At 40.2% G+C, this 17,540-nt stretch overlaps 1 long non-coding RNA gene across 1 annotated transcript in view; it reads right to left on the bottom strand.

Moving 5' to 3' along the window:
- Positions 1-17,540, bottom strand: part of LOC129656228 (uncharacterized) — a 41,323-nt gene that overhangs the window by 16,779 nt on the left and 7,004 nt on the right. The window contains exon 2 of the long non-coding RNA XR_008716278.1: positions 11,506-11,587. This is a non-coding gene — a long non-coding RNA (uncharacterized LOC129656228). The remainder of the gene's footprint in view (positions 1-11,505; positions 11,588-17,540) is intronic.

Here is a 17,540-nt window from a genome sequence, read left to right as displayed (position 1 = left end):
AGAATCTTAAGGCTGGAAGTTATCCTATGCAGTGGTCCCCAACGTTTTTGGCACCAGGGATGGGTTTCCTAGCAGGCAATTTTTCCACAGACTGGGAGAAGTGGTGGTTTCAGGATGATTCAATGCGTTACATTTATCATGCAGTTTATTTCTATTATTATTACATCAGCTTCATTTCAGATCATGACATTAGATCCGAGAAGGTTGGAGACCCCTGCAGAGAGTATATAACCCCTCACTTCCCAGTTAAGAAATGAAAGCACAGAGAGGGAGAATCTTGCCTAAAGTCACACAGGATATACAAGCAGAACTAGGTCTAGACTCTGAGCTTCTTCTCCTCCTTAGTCTGATGTTTGGGATCAATCTCTCCACTCCATTCAAGGACTTCCTGCAGCATAATCAATCTGCATTGCTGAGTCCTGTTTTCTAGAATCAACTGCATTTCTCAAACTGTTTTTTTAGTAATAATTTTCATTTCCAATGATTTTCATTTAAAAATTGGAATTGTGTTACCCAGGTTGGTGGGGGGTTTGGGGGGAAGAAGAGGGGTAAAATTTTGGTTTAAAGACAATGTAAAATTGCTCTTAACTTTTTTATTAAAATCACCTAATTAGAGACATTGTGCTCTTTGGGGCAAGTCACAAATCAGAAAAGAAACTTTGCTAATGTTTTTGGACCATGTCCATAGGGAAGGGGACTTGGGGAGTTAGAGGTGAGGTGGGGGAAGGGATTAATTATACTGTAAAGGAGTCACAAATTATCCCTGCACAGCGGCTAGGATCTGGGCCCCTGAATTTAAAAGTCCACAGGAAATACAAGCAGGCTGTCTGCCTGAACAAAACTCCTAGATGAAAAAGTTCCTCTGCTTCTACATCTGGCTTTTCTCACTCTTTTTCCCATTAAGTAGCATTTGAGTAGATTTAGAGAAAAAAGTCTTATACCATGGCAATTGAGAACAAACATTTCGAATAAGCACAGATTATAAACAATTAAAGAACACTGAGCAGAGAGTTAGGAAACCATTGGGTATCAATCAGTCTCCCAGGAAACCACCTCCATTTCCCAGCAAGCCAACTAGAGTTGGTCCTCATGATTTGTCGATTCTGTATGTGTGAATGGATGTGACAGCTGGACAATAAAGAAGGCTGAGCGCCAAAGAACAGATGTGCTTGAACTGTGGTGTGGGAGAAGACTCTTGAGAGTCCCTTGGACTGCAAGGAGATCCAACCAGTCAATCTTAAAGGAAATCAACTCTGACTACTCTTTGGAAGGACTGATGCTGAAGCTGAAGCTCCAATACTTTGACCACCTGATGTGAAGAGCTGGCTCATTGGACAAGAGCCTGATGTGTTAAAGATTGAAGGTGGAAGGAGAAGAGAGTGACAGAGGATGAGATGGTTGGATGGCATCACAGATTCAATGGACATGGACAAACTCTGGGAGACGCTGAAGGACAGGGAGGCCTGGCATGCTGCAGGCCATAGGGTCATGAAGAGTTGGACACGACTTGGTGACTGAGTAACAACAACAAAATATGTGTGAAATCACAAGCTTGCTAAAATTAATTTGTAATCCCCCAAGTCAATACTTAGGGGGCTTTCATGTTCATTCATAGACATGCACAAGGCGCAGAAGGTTTTGAGATGCTCATCACACACGACACCAGCTAAGTTCAAACTAGGAGATGCTTGGCCTTCTCATCTTGGCCTGCCCTATAAATGAGCGTCCTCCTTGTGTTCTAACAGGCCAGGTTTTTCACACATTTTTGCTCTCTGTTGGTGATTTTACTATTGAAAATGCCACCACCAAACATAGTTGCAATTCTGTCTAGGGTTTCTAAGTGTAGGAAGATTGTGATGTGCCTTACAGAGAAAAGTATGTGTGTGTTTGACCAGCTTCCTTTAGCCATGAGTTATAGTACTGTTGGGTGTGAGCTCAAGGCTAATGATTCAACAATATATATTAAATAAGGTATCTTTAAACAGAAATTCACATAAAACAGGATTATGAATTGATTAGTTGACAAAGGTGTTGTGAACAGAGGCTCAGAGGAGCCTAACACTATATTTCCCCTAGGAGCCAAGGTTCAGTATTTTCTAATTTGGTACTTGTGGCAACTTTATAGAACACAGGTCCATAAATAACAAGAATTAGCTGTAATTCAGTGACAGCTCAAAAGTCTCCAAATCTCTGACCTCTTTATTTAAACCAGTGCCACTCCTCTCCAGAGGCACTTCCCATTTCCTTTCTCACCATTAGTTTTCTCCATGGCACTAATCACCTTCTGATATATTCAATAGTATGAGTTTAATTGTTTATTTTTTGCCTCTTTCCTCTAGAAAGTAAGTATACATACTACTATATATAAAATAAAAAACTAGTAAGAACCTTCATGACAAATAGATGGGGGAAAAGTGGATGGTGGCAGATTTTATTTTCTTAGGTTCCAAAATCACTGCTGACAGTGACTTGAGCTGTGAAATTAAAAGATGCTTGCTCCTTAAAAGAAGCTATGACAGACCTAGACAGCATATTGAAAAGCAAAGTTATCACTTTGCTGAAAAAGGGCCATATAGCCAAAGCTATGGTTTTTCCAGTAGTTATGTATGGATGTGAGAGTTTGACCATAAAGAAGGCTGAGTGCTGAAGAACTGATGCTTTTGAACTGTGGTGCTGGAGAAGACTCCTGAGAGTCTCTTGGACTGCAAGGAGATCAAGCCAGTCAATCCTAAAGGAAATCAACCCTGAATATTCATTGGAAGGACTGATGCTAAGTCTGAAGATCCAATACTTTGGCCACCTGATCAAAGAGCTGACTCATTGGACAAGACCCTGATGCTGGGAAAGATTGAGGGCAGGAAGAGAAAGGGCCCACGGAAGATGATATGGTTGGATGGCATCACTGACTCCATGGACGTGACTTCGAGCAGACTCCAGGAGATAACAAAAGACAGGGAGTACTGGCATGCTGCAGTCCCTGGGGCCACAAAGAGTTGCACGTTTTAGCGACTGAACAATAGCAGCAAGAAGAACCTACTGTACAGCACAGGGAATTTGACTCAATACTCTATAATGACCTATATGGGAAAAGAATCTTAAAAAGAGTTGATATATGTATACGTATGTAAGTACAACTGAATCGCTTTGCTGTACAGCAGAAACTAATACAACATTGTAAATCAACTATGCTCCAATAAAATTTTTAAAAAGTAAGCTTTACGAAGGCAGGGATATTTGTCTGTTTGGTTCAATGCTCTAAACTCAGCACTTAAATAATAAGTAGTGCAGAGTAACCATATAAGAAAGAGTTGAAAGGGTGAATGAATGGATGAATGAATTACGATATGCTTGTCAAGACTTCTGGGAGGAAAACCAGCAGGTCCTGTGTCTCTTCCTGATTCTATTAGTCTCTTGGTGACTATATTACTTTAGCTAAAATATGTGCTTCATTAGGCTTGTACTTCTTTAAGCTTCATTCATGAAGCATAAGGGTTGAGTTTGAGCATTTTGTAGATTGTGTTCTGCTTTTAAAATAGAGAAAAGCTATGGATACCCTACCTAGAAAAAAATACATATTTAGATTTACATGCAACATTTTACACATATCTTCAGGTGCTTTGTGGAATGCTATCTATAATTTGTGGATCTCAGTTTGAGAAATGGCAGCCTTGGACTAGACTGAGTATATGAGTTATTTTCTTTTAACCTCTTTTTTTTTAACCCTCCCTTAGGAAAAAAAGGAGTCCTGAAAACTTACCACATACATAGCTTTGGGTTAGGTGATATGAGGAAAGCATCAGTTCAGTTCAGTTCACTTCAGTCACTCAGTCCTGTCAGACTCTTTGTGACCCCATGAATCATAGCATGCCAGGCTTCCTGTCCATCATCAACTCCCAGAGTTCACTCAAACTCATGTCCATCGAGTCAGTGATGTCATCCAGCCATCTCATCCTCTGTCATCCCCTTCTCCTCCTGCCCCCAATCCCTCCCAGCATCAGGGTCTTTTCCAATGAGTCAACTGTTTGCATGAGGTGGCCAAAGTATTGGAGTTTCAGCTTCAGCATCAGTCCTTCCAATGAACACCCAGGACTGATCTCCTTTAGGATGTACTAGTTAGATCTCCTTGCAGTCCAAGGGACTCTCAAGAGTCTTCTCAATACCACAGTTCAAAAGCATCAATTCTTTGGTGCTCAGCTTTCTTTACAGTCCAACTCTCACATCCATACATGACCACTGGAAAAACCATAGCCTTGACTAGACGGACCTTTGTTGGCAAAGTAATATCTCTGCTTTTGAATATGCTATCTAGGTTGTTTATAACTTTCCTTCCAAGGAGTAAGCGTCTTTTAATTTCATGGCTGCAGTCACCATCTGCAGTGATTTTGAAGCCCCAAAAAATAAAGTCTGACACTGGTTCCACTGTTTCCCCATCTATTTCCCATGAAGTGATGGGACCAGATGCCATGATCTTATTTTCTGAATGTTGAGCTTTAAGCCAACTTTTTCACTCTCCACTTTCACTTTCATCAAGAGGCTTTTTAGTTCCTCTTCATTTTCTGCCATAAGGGTACTGTCATCTGCATATGTGAGGTTATTGACATTTCTCCCAGCAATCTTGATTCCAGCTTGTGCTTCTTCCAGCCCAGTGTTTCTCATGATGTACTCTGCATATAAGTTAAATAAGCAGGGTGACAATATACAGCCTTGACATACTCCTTTTCCTATTTGGAACCAGTCTGTTGTGCCATGCCCAATTCTAACTGTTGCTTCCTGAGCTGCATACAGGTTTCTCAAGAGGCAGGTCAGGTAGTCTGGTATTCCCATCTCTTTCAGAATTTCCACAGTTTATTGTGATCCACACAGTCAAAGGCTTTGACATAGTCAATAAAGCAGAAATAGAAGTTTTTCTGGAACTCTCTTGCTTTTTCGATGATCCAGCAGATGTTGGCGATTGGATCTCTGGTTCCTCTGCCTTTTCTAAAACCGACTTGAACATCTGGAAGTTCATGGTTCATGTATTACTGAAGCCTGGCTTGGAGAATTTTGAGCATTACTTTATAAGCTTGTGAGATGAGTGCAATTGTGTGGTAGTTTGAGCATTCTTTGGCATTGCCTTTCTTTGGGATTGGAATGAAAATTGACCTTCTCCAGTCCTGTGGCCACTGCTGAGTTTTCCAAATGTGCTTGCACATTGAGTGCAGCACTTTCACAGCATCATCTTTTAGGATTTGAAATAGCTTAGCTAGAATTCCATCACCTCCACTAGCTTTGTTCGTAGTGATGCTTTCTAAGGCCCACTTGACTTCACACTCCAGGATGTCTGGCTCTAGGTGAGTGATCACACCGTCGAGATTATCTGGGTCGTGAGAGGAAAGCATAGGAGATGTAATAAAAATAAGACTCAATTTTCAGCCTCAGTGGTATAATAAAAGAGAACAGAGAGTAAAATATAAAAGAAATGAATTTTAGATGGAGGGCATATACTGAGCAAAGACAAAGATATGAAAAATTCAGGAGATGGTTGTGGAATGAATAGTTCTGGTTTCTATCTGCGAACCCCTGTCAGGCTTAACTACACAAGTTGATTAGGAAAGAAACAAGTTGTCTTGTTTTGTCAGCAAGAGCACAGGAAGACTACAGTCATCTGCAACTGAAGCTATCGTGGATAATTTTGTTCCATCCGCACCACCTTGTCCTACCCCAAGACAGCCAATGTCTAGACCCAGTGGCCAGGAATTGCTTGGCTTTCTTCTTTCCACCCCTATCATTTATTATGCATGTACTAAGTACCTGTTCTGTATCATATATTTTCATATACATGGTCTCATTTATTCACTATTTTTTTTCATATGAGGAAGTTGAAGCTCAAAAGCCACACTTATTGGTAGAGCCAATGCTAAGAATCCATGGCTTATGACTGCAAATCCATGTTTTCTATCCTGCATCATACTGCTTTTGACTGGGCACACCTATCCTCAGTTGTAGTGGAGTGGAATTTGAAAGGATGCAGAGATAAGGATGTAGCCTGAAGGAATTTGGAACAAGGTGATGGACATATGTCAGGATGTTATAACAGAGACACCAAGTTAAGATAATGCACCACAGAGAATGGACTGTTTACACCATGCTGTAGGTGATACCAGCATTGATACACCCCTAAAATATAAACATCTCCTCTTAAAGTGTTTAATTATGATACCATTAAATCACAATAAATATTATTATTTTTTTGAATATATGGTTCAGGAGCTGAGAGACAAAAGACTTGTTTGAGTTCTTAGAACTTGTCAGGAAAAGACCCAGACTTTGAACCCAGGGGTGAATGATTCCACAGTTGGCCTTTTTCCTACCATATAGCATTGCTTTTCTGGTTTGAACGTAGACTTTGTTGTGAAGAGAGAACTCGCCAGATAAGTATTCCATTCTGCACTTAGGAAAGTTTAGGTGGAGCCAATTGATTTCAAATGGTTCTTCTAGTAGACACTTTCACAACTCCCAATTTCCAACTTGTTTTATAGAACTCTTGGATCCCACATGTCTTCCTCCTGCTTTTATTCGAGGACATATGGCTTTCTAACTGGAATCCCTTCTCCGTAAGTCAGCGAACCTTGATTGAACAGGAAATTAAGTTCCTTCCCTCTAGTTTGCACACTTGCCAGCTGTCCCTTCCATTTCCCTTTTACAGCCCAGGTAATATGCGAAGACAGACCCTGTGTGTACCAATTGGTGAGAAACAATGCTAACTGTTGGTTGAACCTGAAGAATGGTCCTACAGATGTTTCTACAGCCATTGTATTCCACACATCCTGCTCTCTGCTTTCACTTAACTAATTAGTATTTCCACAATCAGGACACCCATGTGCCCCATCTTGGTGCCTCTGCTCAAACTATCTCATTTCATCTATGGCCCCTTAACCTCAAATCCTTTTGCCTAAAACTTGTTTATCTTTAAAACAAAGAAAAAAAGTAGCTCAAATGTCACTTCCTCTAAGAAGTCTTCACTGATCTCCAATGATGGTGATCTCTACTTTACATACTCACCTGTACACCTCTTAATGGTACCTTATATTATCACAATTTATAAAAAAGTATTAAAGTGTATTTTCTCCTCTGCTTAACTACTTGACACCTCAATTTTCTTATGACAGGAACTCTATGGGATTAATATTTGATTCCCCACAACACAGTGTCTTGTGTGTACTAGTTAAATTCCTTGCCAAAACGATCATTGCCATCATACTGTCTCTAACTTAACAAGCACTTATTTTGAGCCAAGTTATTTTTCATGCATTACTTCCATTTTTCACAATAACCCTGAAGGGTATTTTTCAATATCCTCATTGTTCAAGTGAGGAAATCAAGACTCAAGTCAGCCAATAATTGGCCGAGCAAGAATTCAATCCTGAGCCTAGGTTTCCAAAGCCCATTCTTCTTGACAATACAGTTTGATGTTACTGAAAAATATGCTTTAAATAAGTGAGGGATTGCATACATTCATGGAAGTCTCTCGCACCCCTACTATCTAAAACAAAATTAAGATCAGAAAAAGGTGGCTGAGTACCTCCAATAGTTGTCAAGAGGTCCTTAAACAAAATAAATAAAGCCATTTATTTTGAGAAACACTGCAGTATAGTGATCATGAACACAAATTCTAGAGCTAGATTTCCTTCAACTGAATGTTGATTCTCCTATTTGATAACTAGGTGTTCTTGGAATTACTTAACCTCTGTCTCATTTCGTCATTTGTAAAATGGGCATCATCATCATGATCATCTTCATCACCATTCCTGCTTCCAAAGGTTTATTGTGAGAATTAAATAAGTCATATAAATAAGGAACTTAGGAATGTGCTCAAAAGCTTAGTTCAGTTTGTATTGGGCCAGCCATTGCAAATTGCTGGCTTATAGATAGGATCCAATTTACAGACTGTTTTTAACCGTAATTGTTTCACCTAGTATATTCTAAAGCAGTAATTTACTGCTAACATTTAAAATGCTTTAGATTATCCACAAAAAATGCAGATTTCTCTTGGAAAATCAGACAATCTAGTAACTCTGAAAACCTCTTGCTCCCTGGCCATAATCTATTGGTCCATGAGTAACAACTGGCCCTATTTTGAAAAAGCATGCTCCTAGGACTTCTCTCTGCCTAAGACTCCAAACTACCAATGCAGGGGGCCTGGGTTGCATCCTCGTCAGGGCACTAGAATTTACATGCTACAACTAACAAGCCCACGTGAGACAACCAAGACTAAATGCAGACAAATTAATTTAAAAATTAAAATAAAAAAGGATGAACTCCTCAGTATATTATCAGGATCCTTATATGCAGGTCAAGAAGCAACAGTTAGAACTGGACATGGAAAAACAGACTGGTTACAAATAGGAAAACGAGTACGTCAAGGCTGTATATTGTCACCCTGCTTATTCAACTTATATGCAGAGTACATCATGAGAAACGCTGGGCTGGAAGAAGCACAAGCTGGAAACAAGATTGCCTGGAGAAATATCAATAACATCAGATATGCAGATGACACCACCCTTATGGTAGAAAGCAAAGAAGAACTAAAGAGCCTCTTGATGAAAGTGAAAGAGGAGCATGAAAAAGTTGGCTTAAAGCTCAACATTCAGAAAGCTAAGATCATGGCATCTGGTTCCATCACTTCATGGCAAATAGATGGGGAAATAGTGGAAATAGTGGCAGACTTTATTTTCGGGGCCTCCAAAATCACTTCAGATGGTAATTGCAGCCATGAAATTAAAAGATACTTGCTCCTTAGAAGAAAAGCTATGACCAACCTAGACACCATATTAAAAAAAGAGATATTACTTTGCAACAAAGGTCCATCTAGTCAAAGCTATGATTTTTCCAGTAGTCATGTATGGATGGAGAGTTGGAATATAAAGAAAGCTGAGTGCTGAAGAATTGATGCTTTTGAACTGTGGTGTTGGAGAAGACTCTTGAGAGTCTCTTGGACTGCAAGGAGATCCAACCAGTCCATCCTAAAGGAAATCAGTCCCGAATATTCACTGGAAGGACTGATGTTGAAACTGAAACTCCAACACTTCGGCCACCCTATGTAAAGAACTGACTTATTTGAAAAGACTCTGATGCTGAGAAATATTGAAGGCATGAGGAGAAAGGGTCAACAGAGGATAAGATGGTTGGATGGCATCACTGACTCAATGAACATGAGTTTGAGTAAACTCCGGGAGTTGGTGATGGACAGGAAGGCCTGGTGTACTGCAGTCCATGGGGTCACAAAGAGCCGGACACGACTGAGTGACTGAACTGACCCTTATGCTCAAACATTCTCATCCATATTTTTTGCTCCTGAAATGGTGATCCCTGTGTTATGCCCATTCTAAAAATGTTTGAACGGTTATCTAAACTACCATGTGCTTCAGTGAGTTATCAAATTTTCCAGTCCAAGTACAATTTTAAAGACTAAACCAGGTAAGCATTTATATGAGTTGGCTGATAGAAAAATGGGTGTTGGAAGAGATATAGTTAATAATCAGGAGAAAGAAAAACCCAACAGCAGACATAACACTTCATTATCATAAAGTGTCATATCAAAATGTAGCATCACACTATGATATCATATTACATGAAGGCTTGTTTATAAGGTTGGTCCCTTCCCCTGTCTTCAACTTTAAGGCCTTACTCAAATATTATACCTCTTTAGGTCTATCCAAATCTTTTAATCATATTCTCTAAACAAAACCAGAAGGAATTTCTTACTCCCCTATCTCACAGTTTGAGAAATTCTCTTCTCATCCTTGTCACAGCCTTCTCCACCAGACCATGAGTCTAGAACACAGACACATCATAGAATTTGCTTATGTGCCCCTTATGGCAAAGCAAAGTGCCTTGGAGTTATTTGAGAAGTCTGTGTTTGAGTGAACTGTAGTAAGAAAATGAAAAAAAAAAAAAAATCATCCACTTCCTAGCCTACTCAAGCAGAGAGTATGAAATGCAATTTTTCACAAATAATTCAATAAAAAATTCAAAATGCATTAGGCATATAAGCAGGTCAACTCCCATTGGAAACATTTATGTTATTTTGCCCTTAGAGCCAGATATGAGTTGGCTTCCTCTTTGTTTTCTGTGCTAGGGCAGATGGCTTCGACTTTCTAAGTCAGTTTTCTCATTATTTAAAATGAGAATTTCTATTTGCCCATCACATCTCCCCTTACACTTCACCTCCTATGGAAAGCCTTCCATAACATCTACAACTAGATTTAAGTGACTCTCTGTGAGCTCCTACAGCCCCCATGTTCCATCACACTACCCTGAAATTCCCTAGACTATCACTTCTAGAAAGGTAGAAATTATGCCCCGTTCACCACAGGTTCCCTTGAACAGACAAAGTGCTCAGAAAACATCTGTTGACTGAGAAAGTAGATGAATTAATCAATGACTGAGTATACGTCCAAGATATTTGTAAGAACCCAGTGCAAGTTGTCATCAGTATTACCAGCAACGTCCAATATGGAAAAGCAAAGCTGAGAAGTCTGCTTTGGCCAAAACTGCTGTCTGTTGCTCCCATCTGTCGCTGTCCTGGCCCCAGTCCTTCTCCCATTACACTCCCCCTGAGCTTTACTGAAGCTGACCCCATGCAGGCAAGGCTAGTGGGGTGTTTTCCAGCCTCACCAACCTAATTGTTCCTCATTTCCTGCCCATAAATGGTACAAGGTGCGGAGTTGCACCTCCCAATGTCCCTATTTCAATCATTTGTCTACATTAATCGACACTAATGGCTTTTACAAATGTAAGTCTTTAAGCTCCAGTAAGTTACATGTGTTTGAGGAGGCCATTGAAAAAAAGCAAATTCCCTGCTCCTTTAGCTTCCAGGGAAATGTTTTCCAAATATCCTGAAAGCAGGGGCAGAACCTAGCATTCCAAAGCCCTGTGCCTCTGCTCAGTGATCCCTCAAGAGATTGGGTTGTTATTATTAATAAAGTGTGACTTTCTCCAAATGAAAGAACAAAGCCCTGTGTGTTACCAACTGCATGGAAAAGACAGACACAATCAGATTTGAATCACATCAGTTTACTTTGACACCAAAAATTGCATGTGTTTAACTGCTATTTACTTTAGAAATATTTTTAAGGAATTTAACAGCATTATATAAGATTTTTTAAAAATATTTTTGTCCTTTAGCCCAAGACTAGAGTACTATACTATCTGTTACTATCTCAGAAGAATCACTGCCAACCTTTTCTTATAGTTATTGTATTCAATATAATACAGTTTTATTATTCTCTGTTTTCATTTAATGTTATACCATAAACATATTTTTCTGGTTATAGTTCTAGTTTTAAGAGCTAGTGCTATTTGTTGTTAATATGTATAGTTTAATCTCCCTAATCATTGACTATTATTAAACATTAAATATAAGATCAACAATTTAAAATAAAAAAAGCTAATTTAGAAAGTAAGCAACAGACTAGGGAAAAATCCATAGCAAATATAAATTGTTATGAAAGATTAACTACCCACCTTGTCATTAGCCATCTAATCAGCATCCCTAGTGAGAATTCCCAAATATCATTCTGAGAACCAGACACAGGAAGGCAAAAATCTGATTGTAAGAATAGACAACAGAAAAGAATTGTTAAAAATTGTTTGCAAACTGTTAGTAAAATGAATACTGTGAATAATTCAAAGTAAATTAAAAGGTGTGTGTGTGTGCTTAGTCACTCAGTAGTGTCCTTTGCAACACCATGGACTCTAGCCCACCAGGCTCCTCTGTCCATGGAATTTTCCAGGCAAGAATACTGGAGTGGGTTACATTTCCTACTCCAGGGGATCTTCCTAACTGAGGGATAGAACCTGCATCAAATTAAAAGGTAAGCAGTCTCCAATTCATCAAAACAAATAAAAATCTAATAATATAGTATTTACTTAATATATCTATATCTGTATATCTATATATGTAATATAGTATTGCTACAGTCCATGGGGTTGCAAAGAGTCAGATACGACTGAGCCACTTCACTTTCTTTCTTTCTATAGTTCCTTTTGGAGAAGGAAATGACAACCCAATCCAGTGTTCTTGCCGGGAGAATCCCATGGACAGAGAGGCCTGGTGGGGCTGCGGTCAATGGGGTTGCAAAGAGTCGGACACAACTAAGCAACTAACACACACACAAGACTAGTTAGCCAGTACAATTAGAAGACAATTTCAAAACTACATGATCTTAACCTACCTACCCCCCTAAAGTAGACACTGAGACAAAGGCTAGTGTGCAAATAATTTATTTGGGAAATGATTCCTGGAAATAGGAGTTGGGAGCAGAGCAAATGAAACAGACAGAAAGAGAAAAGGAAAGAAAACTTATATGAGGATGAATCATTATTAATCTGGTCACCACACAGGAGAGTGATGCTTGATCCTGCCAGCACTCCTAAGGAGTCTTCTAGAATGTATCTCAGAACTATTTGCCCAGGAGGTCAGTGGAGGCAGAATTTATTCACTGGCTACTGACCCCATTGTTCAAGCATAAAGATTTACTGAGCATGGCCCCGCCCCAATAAGACCCAGTTTCCCCCTCAGCTCAGTCAGTTTCTCCCATCGGGAAGGTTCCATAAGACTCTTATCCTTCTCCATCAGAGGGCAGACAAACTGAAAACCACAATCACAGAAAACTAACCAATCTAATCACATGGACCACAGCCTTTTCTAACTCAGTGAAACTATGAGCCATGCCATGTGGGGCCACCCAAGACAGCTGGGTGATGGTGGAGACTTCTGACAAAATGTGGTTCACTGGAGAAGGGAATGAATGGCAAACCACTTCAGTATTCCTGCCTTGAGAAAACCATGATCAGTATGAAAAAGCAAAAAGATAGGACACTGAAAGATGAACTCCCCAGATTGGTAGCTGCCCAATATGCTATTGGATCACTGGAAAAATAACTCCAGAGAATGAAGGACAGAGCCAAAGCAAAAACAACACCCAGTTGTGGATGTGACTGATGATGGAAGTAAGGTCCAATGCTGTAAAGAACAATATTGCATAGGAACCTAGAATGTTAGGTCCATGATTCAAGGCAAATTGGAAATAATCTAACAGGAGATAACAAGAGTGAACATCGACATTTTAGGAATCAACGAACTAAAATGGACTGGAATGGGTGAATTTAACTCAGATAACCATTATATCTACTACTGTGGGCAGGAATCCCTTAAAAGAAATGGAGGAGCCATCATAGTCAACAAAAGAATCCTAAATGCAATACTTGGATGCAATCTCAAAAACGACAGAATGATCTCTGTTCCTTTCCAAGGCAAACCATTCAATATCACGGTAATCCAAGCCTATGCCCTGACCAGTAATGCTGAAGAAGCTGAGGTTGAATGGTTCTATGAAGACCTACATGACCTTCTAGAACTAACGCTCAAAAAAGATGTCCTTTTCATTATAGGGGACTGGAATGCAAAAGTCAAGAAACACCTGGAGTAACAGCCAAATTTGGCCTTGGAGTACAGAATGAAGCAGGGCAAAGGCTAATTGAGTTTTGCCAAGAGAACGCACCGGTCATAGCAAACACCCTCTTCCAACAACACAAGAGAAGACTCTACACATGGACATCACCAGATGGTTGACACCAAAATCAGATTGATTATATTCTTTGCAGCCAAAGATGGAGAAGCTCTATACAGTCAGCAAAAACAAGACCGGGAGCTGACTGTGGCTCAGATGTGAACAACTTATTGCTAAATTCAGACTTAAATAGAAGAAAGTAGGGAAAACCACTAGACCATCCAGGTATGACCTAAATCAAATCCCTTATGATTATACAGTGGCAGTGAGAAATAGATTTAAGGGACTAGGTCTGATAGAGTGCCTGATGAACTATGGACAGAGGTTCATGACAATGTACAGGAGACAGGGAGCAAGACCATCTCCAAGAAAAAGAAATGCAAAAAAGCAAAATAGCTGTCTGAGGAGGACTTACAAATAGCTCTGAAAAGAAGAGAAGTGAAAAGCAAAGGAGGAAAGGAAAGATATACCCATTTGAATGCAGAGTTGCAAAGAATAACAAGGAGCAATAAGAAAGCCTTCTTCAGTGATCAATGCAAAGAAATAGCGGAAAGCAACAGAATGGGGAAGACTAGAGATCTCTTCAAGAAAATTAGAGATAACAAGGGAACATTTCAGGCAAAGATGGGCTCAATTAATGACAGAAATGGTGTGGACCTAAAAGAAGCAGAAGATATTAAGAAGAGGTGGCAAGAATACACAGAAGAACTATACAAAAAAGATCTTCACGACAAAGATAACCATAATGGTGTGCTCACTCACCTAGAGCCAGACATCCTGGAATGTGAAAACAAGTGGGCCTTAGGAAGCATCACTACAAATAAAACTAGTGGAGGTGATGTAATTCCAGCTGAAATATTTCAAATCCTATAAGATGATGCTGTGAAAGTGCTGCACTCAATATGCTAGCAAATTTGGAAAACTCAACAGTGGTCACAGGACTGGAAAAGGTCAGTTTTCATCCCAGTTCCAAAGAAAGGCAATGCCAAAGAATGCTCAAACTGCTGCACAATTGCACTCATCTCACATGCTAGTAAAGTAATACTCAAAATTCTCCAAGCCAGGCTTCAACAATACGTGAACTGTGAACTTCCAGATGTTCAAGCTGGTTTTAGAAAAGGCAGAAGAACTAGAGATCAAATTGCCAACATCCTCTGAAAGTGAAAGTCACTGTTGCTCAGTCATGTCCAACTCTTTGTGATCCCATGGACTATATAGTCCATGGAATTCTCCAGGCCAGAATACTGGAGTGGGTAGCCTTTCTCTTCTCCAGGGCATCTTTCCAACCCAGGGATGGAACCCAGGTCTCCCACATTGCCGGCAGATTCTTTACCAACTGAGTCACAAGGAAAGCTCATGAATACTGGCGTGGGTAGCGTATCCCTTCTCCAGGGGATCTTCCTGACCCAGGAATCTAACCGGGGTCTCCTGTATTGCAGGCAGATTCTTTACCAACTGAGCTATCAGAGAAGCCCAAACTTGTGGATCATCGATAAAGCAAGAGAGTTACAGAAAAACATCTATTTCTGCTTTATAGACTATGCCAAAGCCTTTGACTGTGTGGATCATAATAAACTGTGGAAAATTTGGAAAGAGGTGGGAATACCAGATCACCTGACCTGCCTCTTGAGAAATCTGTATGCAGGTCAGGAAGCAACAGTTAGAACTGGACATGGAACAACAGACTGGTTCCAAATAGGAAAAGGAGTACTTCAAGGCTGTATATTGTCACCCTGCTTATTTAATTTGTATGCAGAGTATATAATGAGAAACGCTGGACTGGATGAAGCACAAGCTGGAATCAAGAGTGCCAGAAGAAATATCAATAACCTCAGATATGCAGATGACACCACCCTTATGGCAGAAAGCAAAGAAGAACTAAAGTGTCTCTTGATGAAAGTGAAAGAGGAGCGTGAAAAAGTTTGCTTAAAACTCAACATTAAAAAAACGAAGTTCATGGCATCTGGTCCTGTCACTTCATGGCAAATAGACGGAAAAACAATGGAAACTGTGGTAGATGTTTTTTGGGGGGGCTCCAAAATCACTGCAGTTGGTGACTGGAGCCATGAAATTAAAAGACACTTACTCCTTGGAAGGAAAGTTATGACCAACCTAGACAGCATATTAAAAAGCAGAGATATTATTTTGCCAAAAAAGATCCATCTACTCAAAGCTATTGTGTTTCCAGGAGTCATGTATGAATGTGAGAGTTGGACTACAAAGAAAGCTGAGTGCCAAAGAATTGATACTTTTGAACTGTGGTTTTGGAGAAGACTCTTGAGAGTCCCTTGGACTGCAAGGAGATCCAACCAGTCCATCATAAAGGAAATCAGTCCTGAATATTCATTGGAAGGACTGATGTTGAAGCTGAAACTCCAATCCTTTGGCCACCTGATATGAAGAACTTACTCATTGGAAAAGACCCTGATGCTGGGAAAGATTGAAGGCAGGAGGAGAAGAGGACAATAGAGGATGAGATGGTCGGATGGCATCACTGACTCAATGGACATGAGCTTGAGTAAACTCTGGGATCTGTGATGGACAGGGAAGCCTGGCATGCTGCAGTCCATGGGGTCGCAGAGTCAGACATGGTGAAGTGACTGGACTGAACTGAACTGAACTGAGATTTGCTCATGCCTTCCATTAAGTTCATCTCCTTCCAGGAGGTGCCTACCCGCTATTCTGCAAGTGAAACAATCTAGATCCTCACAGTCTCGGCCGTTCCACGCCTTAATTAGTATCTATCACCTCACTCCTCCAACACCTTCTACAGGTTACCGTCACTCCCATCTAGCAGTTGAGTCAGTCTAGGCTGCTTTCCTGGCGACCTGCCCCAAGATGACATCTCTAAGGTGTCTAAGCCCATGGCAGCTCTTGGGCATGGTTGCTTCAGTTGTCAACTCATCATTCTCACCATACATGGAAGATGAGTCCCTTGAGTTTCTGATGTACTCATCCGTGCCTCCATTCTGTGGCAGCAACCCTAGCTTCTCTTGGGAGTCAGGATCCATTACCCCCACCAACTCAGCAACTCCTTCTTTGCTTCTTGGTCTAAAGATACCAGAGCCCAAAATGGCCAGGTGAAAATACAGTTTGAAATTCGGTGGAAATCTTATTGTGTCACCTGGTTGAAGTTCCCTTCTTGGAAACTAAGCTTTTGATCCCAAAGAGCCTACTGATCAATCCCCAAAATGTCATTCTAAGACTACTATAATCAACTCTCTTAGTCTGGTTTCCCTCAAAGGCAGAACTCAAGACAAAAATGCAGGCAGTTTATTTATGAAGTGAGTCCAGAAAAAGGGGATGAGGGGCAGGAGAAAAACACATGTGAAAAAGAGGAAGGTGAGAAAGCCAATACAAGGTAACATTGTTGATTTGGCCATAGCTATGGTAGACAGGTGCTCAATAAATGCAACTTGAAACTGTCCACCCAGGAGTCAAAGAAAAAAAGCATAGTTATGTAGTTATTTTTTTTTTCCCTTGCATAAAGCTAAGTCACTAGCCATTGCCAAAATTCCCTTTCTTTAAAACCGTGCCTTCCCAACATGCAGTGCAGGCTAATTTTATTTTATTGTCCAGGTCAGAGACATTTTCTTGTATCAGATGTCATTTTCTATTTTCCTTGCTCTGAACTTCTAAATTACTCTGCCTTGACGCTCCAGTATTAGATTTCTCTCAATTCCAGGACTTCGACATTCCTCCTCTCTGTTTAATGTAACTTCCAATGGTTCACATAGTGTTCCTGATTCCAGGGGGGCTTTGCTCACCCCTCCCCTTGCTCCTCCTGACCCATCCTCCATGCATTATGGATAGATGTCATGCTTCACCATCCACTTCAACCCATTAGTCGTTCAGAACATATTGTGATGATAAAAATCTTTGCCAAAAATTTCTGGCTATGATCACATTGAGCTCTGAAGAAACACATGAGATTTTTCAGACAGATTCAAAAAAGCAGTAACTTCAGCAAGTGAGTTCTAACTTCTT

This window comes from Bubalus kerabau, chromosome 6, assembly GCF_029407905.1.
Source record: "Bubalus kerabau isolate K-KA32 ecotype Philippines breed swamp buffalo chromosome 6, PCC_UOA_SB_1v2, whole genome shotgun sequence".
Lineage (NCBI taxonomy): Eukaryota > Metazoa > Chordata > Mammalia > Artiodactyla > Bovidae > Bubalus > Bubalus kerabau.
Note: the sequence above shows the minus strand (reverse complement) of the source record. Positions and strands in the feature narration are given on the sequence as shown.